Raw genomic sequence first — 5,822 nt, 5'->3', positions numbered from 1 at the left:
CGGCTCATCCTCTACATCCGTGTCATACATCGGATAGTAAACCGGCACCTCGGGAATAGAAACCCATGTCTCGGTGCCGTCGTCCGCAACCTGATGTCGTAAAGGCTGGGTTCGCCCGCGTCCAACTGTCATATCCAGGAGTTTCCTCGTCCGGATCCTCCTCATCGCTGTCTGACCTCGCAGGTCGAGATCCTCCCTCTTGGGTGCCTCGATAAGGTGGATAGTGGAGCTGGTGCGTGTAAGGCTGTAAAGCCAAAACGTTGGAATCTAGCACTGGGGCAACTCTCGAATCGGATGGCCTCGATACCCGCTGAATCTGAGGCTCTGTAAAAATAATCGGCGGTACTGACTCGATAGGTAGCACTGGCAAGGGTGTTGTCACCGGGGTCAAATCCCACAATGGTAAGTCGACGCTAGGATATATGATCATCGCCAAATACAAAAATGGATCGTGCTCCACGACCGGTGAATACGTCTCGAAAACTATCGAATCTGAATCAGCCTGCTCAGGTATAATCGGCATCGGCTCAGTAGGGGGTGGTGCAACCGGGTAAGGCTCATCTGGCAGTGGGGGTGCAACCACTAACTCTCCACCCTGGACTGGCCCATCGGGCACTTCGTACGGCGGTGCAGGGGGATCGCCGAACGCAAAACCAGCATTTCGTTGCTTCTTTAATAATACGCTGCATCCTGAAAACAAAAACATCGTGTTTCTCAAAAGTGGATACGAAACTTACTTGGTATTCCACCACAATCATCAACATACGCTTTCTCATTTGGTACGGTGGGGCAACGGCTATACTAGCCTTAACATGACTCCCAAATATTCCTCAACTCATGGTTCTCATCATGTTCCATCATGCTCAGATAGTTTCGCCATCAAACATCACATAACTCATCAGTGGGTCAACTCAAACTCAGCATGAAAGCGGAAAAGAAAACATCAAAAGCTCTTACCTCGATAAGTCGGAGGAGATGGGGTGCTGGGGTTCTGTTTCGACTGACTCTTAAACCAGTCTAAGAACTCAAATTAGACTAGTACTCAACTCATAAATAAGAGCAAATAAAAGCTCAACTCAATCAAGCATTAGACTCAGAGCAGACGACCTACTCTGATACCACTGTGTCGCAGCCCAGTTCCGACACTAGTAATAGCGGAGACCGAGTATCGATACTACTAATAAAAGAAAGGGGGAAGATAGAAAGAATACATAGAACAACAGCGGAAGCTCACAAAGAAACATGCTAAGGAAAGATCATCATAATTAATCAAAATGGTATATTCGTCAACATCGTCATAACTCGATAAATATCAGGAATCTCAACATGAAAAGCAAAACAAGTTGATTTATGCTTAATTGTGCTAAATTTTGGGGTTTTATATAAGCTTTATTTTAAGAGAATCTTCTGGAAATTGGTGCGTTTTATGGCTTGTTTGATGCTTCGCAGGGAGGATTAGGTTTTTAGATGGAAGAATATAATTTTGGAGATTTCGGGGCTAAAGAGGGTGTTTCTAGCATAACTCTGTAGCCAGACCAGAGAAGTCAGCCGAAGACCCGCGTCAGAGAAACCAATCTCCAGAGCAGCGAAATCACCAGCCAGAGCAGTGGAACCAATCACCAGAGGAGCAGAGAAATCAGAGGAATCGAAGCGCCAGAGGAATCACCAGTCAGACAAGTCGCTAGTCAGAGGAATCGAGAAGCCAGAGCAGAGGAATCACCTATTCCTCTGCCGAGAAGCGCCAGCATCAGAGAAGTAAAGTCCAGCGCTCAATAGTCAGAGAAGCCAGAGAAATCGCCGTTCCTTTGGCGATAGCAGAGAATTCACCGTTCCTCTGGCGAATGCCAGAGAGATCATCATTCCGCTGGCAAACCATTTCTCTGGCGAGGTCAGGGAAATCATCCATTCCTCTAGCGAGAGCTGCGAAGTTGGCGAGAGTAGGAGTGTTTTCCAGAAGCGTGCATCCAGCTGGAAGTTGCCTTATTTTGCACGATTCTATTGCCTTTAGAATTCTTCTTTGCATGGCAACTTCCGTGGTGATCCTTAAGAATTTGAAGTCTATAAATAGGGCCATACTTTTCATTGTAATGATCAATCTTTTGCCCTAGCTTTAGACGCCACCTTGCGATTTGTTGGCATCAAAAGCTTAGGAATTTCATTGCTTTCTTAGTTCGAGGTTTTTAGTATTCTAAGTTAGATTTTAATTTCGTTTTTAGTTTAGTTCTTGGATTGTGATCAAGTGACACGATTATACGTTCAAGACAATTACGGTATTTCGTATTTAAATTCAATTTACTTTCGTTTAATCATGTTTACGTTTTTCGTTTATGCTTTCTTTTCAATTATGCAATTTAAATTATGCACTTTAGTTTCACGTCTAGATTAGAAGTCTCTAAATTTACAAGTCTTTAATTTCTTAAGTTAGGTTTAATTCGAGTTGTTTAAATTATTGCCTAGGTTAAGTTTAAGTTCAATTTACGTTTAAGTTTAAGTTACGTTTTTAAATCAAAACCTTTACTGCTTTCTTTTATTGCTTTTTCTTGCGATACTACTAAAAGCCCTTAAAGACTTTCCTTGAGAGATGACACTGGGTCAACTTACCATCGCTAGGATGTCCTTGTTCTATTGCAAGTCAACTTAGAGGTGTTTCTAGTTGAGTCAAATTTTGGCGCCGTTGCCGGGGAAAGTTTTAGGCGTTTTAGTTGTGTCGTTTTTACTTGCTTTATTTATTTTTTGTTTTTACGTTTCTTCCACTTGGTGCGTTTAATCCGTTTGTTCAGTGTTGTGCATGCAGGGACGCCGTAGTCTTAAAGGCAAATTGGTGTCTCATTTGCATACCAACACATCGGCAATCGTGCTCCCCACTGCTGTGAGAAACTACAATCTCAAACCAAATGACTCGAATTTGCTGCCGGTGTTCCACGGGATACCAAGCGAGGATGCGCTGCAATTCATCCGAGATTTTTGCACCCAAGTGCAAACGATTCCTCTGCTCACTCTCACAGAGGATCAACTCAAGCTCAAGTGCTTCCCCTAGGTACTTAAGGACTGGGCGAGGACATGGATGCTATCTCTGCCGCCCAACTCTATCACTACATGGGGAGATGCTTGTGAAAAATTTATGCTGAAATACTACCCCAGCCACAAAACGCAGGAACTGAGAACAAGGATAATGGAGTTCACACAAGGAGCGGACGAGCCATTGCATGAAGCATGGGAGAGATATGAAGAACTCATCCGTCAATGCCCTCAACATCAGTTCACCAATGTTATGTTGATGCAGTTCTTCTACGATGGGTTAGTACAAACTGCCCAATTTATGGTAGATAGCACGGCAGGAGGCAACATAGCTCGGAAGACGGCAACAGAGCTAAAAGAGATTTTCAAAACTTTGGCCGAGAGCTCCCAACAAAAGTCAGTCCGTGGACGAAGGGTGGAGGCTAGTGCCGTGACAAATCAGTTCGAGATGCAGCAACAATTGGCCTCGATCATGCGAGAAGTCCAACAACTCAAGATGGAAAAGATGGAAAATTCGCCAGTTCAGAACTCAGCGCCGCCGAAGACACATCAGCCAAATCCAGCTCTGCCAATGTCAACCCCGCCGAACCCAGCCATGCAGTACGTTGAGCCGTGTGGTATTTGTGGAGATTTCAACCATGGAGCCAATGAGTGCCATAGAATGGGAGAGTTTACTCCGGAAGGACAAGCTGAGGTCTATGCGGCACAAGGATTTCAAGGCTACAATCAAGGGCCAAGCAGACCTGGTTTCGTGCAAAACTACAATCAAGGGCAAAGCTATAATCAAGGGCAGAGCAGACCACAGAATTATAATCAAGGGCAGAACGGAAATAATGGATGGAGAGGACAGCAGCCCTATGCACCGCAGCAAAATTTTCCCCAACAATATCCACCGAGGTATCAACAGCAAGGGAATTTTCAGCCGGCGCAGCAACACGCTCAGCCCCAGAAGTCATCACTTGAAGATACGTTGCAAGCTTTCATGGAGATTAGCAAGCAAAATATGGAGATGACTAAGCAGACTATGGAGTCTCAAGCTTCCACCATAAAAAGACTTGAGACCACCGTAGGGCAACTGTCGGGCACCCTGAACCAATTGCAGCAGCAGCAGCAACCTGGAAAATTTCATGGTCAACCTCAGCCAACTCACCAAGCTTTAGCTATCACTACTCTCGAAGAGCAGACTTGGATACCAGAACAATCATGGATTCCGGAGAAGACCAAGGTTCCAGCGCTGACGTGGATGCCGGAACCGACTACTGTACCAGAACAGAGGAGTCGAATACCAGAGCAGAGGAGTCCGCGGAATGTCAGAGCAGAGAAATCCACGGAATGCCAGAGGAGCGGAGCCGACATCTCCAGAGCAGAGGCGAAGGACATCCCAGAGAAGAAAATAACAGCGCTGCCCAGCTCAGCCCTGTCGAGTGCCGCGCTGCCCAGTCCAGCCCTGTCGAGTGCCGCGCTGCCCAGTCCAGCTCTGCCGAGTCCAGCGTTGCCCAGTTCAGCACCGCCAGATCCAGCTCTGCATAATCTAACACTTCAGAATCTAGCTCTGCAGGAGCCAGCTATGCCAAGTCTAGCTCTGCAGCATCCTGCCATGCCTAGTTTAGCTATGCAAAATCCAGCCCCGCAGAGTGCAGCCTTGCCAAGTGCAGCATTGCAATGGTCAGTCAGGCCAACTCCAATTCTGCAAACCTATGACATGAGAAAGGCGCCAGAATTGATAAGGCGGCCAGAGGTAACTCTCCACAAGTCCACTACGCCGTATCGACCACCGAAAGTTGTCCAACGTTCCAGCCCACCTCTGCCACCACCGATTGTTGATCCAACCCAACCAATACCGAAGCAAGGAGATCCTGGCAGCTTTATTCTTAGTATTGGTTTGGGTAGAGCTGGAGAGTTCTCGGGAATGTTAGACTTAGGTGCGGCAATCAATGTAATGCCGTTTGCTATTTTTCAGAAATTGGGCAGGAATGAAGATGAGCTTAAAAGCACGAGAACAAGGCTTCAACTAGCTGATGGAGCATATTGTAGCACTCGTGGTCTTTTAAAAGATGTTGAGGTCAAGGTGAGAGGAATCACGACGCTAGCCGATTTCGTGGTGTTTGATGAAGGGCAGGGCGTTATAGGGAAGAATGGACATCTTGTTCTACTCGGACGGCCTTTTATGGCTACTACCCAGACTCGCATTGATGTGGGATCTGGAATTGTGAGTATGGCGGGATCCGGTAGATCGGTCACGTTCTCGATTTTCGATAAGCAACCTGTTATTCCTACATCTTTAATGCATTTCTGTTCTTTTATTGAGATTTCTGATCATGTGGAAGAAGTAGGAATTTCCAGCACTCCAGCTCTGATGAGCCCAGCTCTGATTACTCCACCAACTATGACAAAGGATACTAGCGCTGCACATCTTTTGCCAGCTCTGATGAGCCCAGCGCGGCCCATCCAGCCTGCTTTGATGAGCACTTACACGGAACAGGAAAAGGAGGCGCCGATGTTCAGATCAGTAGCGCTGTCCCAGAATACAAATGATGTATTGTCAAAGGACGTGTTTGACCCTGGTGCAGCCCAGACTAAGGAAAAATTAAGAGGAGAGGGTCATCGCATGAAATCCGATTATGGGCAGATGAGTACTCCGATGGTGGTGGAGTCTCACAATCCGCACGATCCTCACTAAGGGTCAAATCTGAAGTCGGGCTGGAGAGTTTAACTCTAGCGCTTGGTGGGAGGCAACCCACCGTTGGTTTGTTTTTAGTTTTTGTTTTTCTTTGTTTTTAGTTGTGTGTTTCATGTTTTTCCTA

The 5,822-nt window shown here is 46.3% G+C and overlaps 1 non-coding gene across 1 annotated transcript; it reads right to left on the bottom strand.

Annotated features, from left to right (window-relative positions):
• Positions 1–3,155: 3,155 nt before the first annotated feature.
• Positions 3,156–3,261, bottom strand: LOC131007390 (small nucleolar RNA R71). The gene has a single exon (XR_009096092.1). It is a non-coding gene; the product is annotated as a small nucleolar RNA R71 (small nucleolar RNA).
• Positions 3,262–5,822: the final 2,561 nt, after the last annotated feature.

Source organism: Salvia miltiorrhiza, chromosome 1 (assembly GCF_028751815.1).
Source record: "Salvia miltiorrhiza cultivar Shanhuang (shh) chromosome 1, IMPLAD_Smil_shh, whole genome shotgun sequence".
NCBI classification, from domain to species: domain Eukaryota; kingdom Viridiplantae; phylum Streptophyta; class Magnoliopsida; order Lamiales; family Lamiaceae; genus Salvia; species Salvia miltiorrhiza.
The sequence above is the reverse complement of the archived record's forward strand: the minus strand, read 5'-3'. Positions and strand labels throughout refer to the sequence as shown.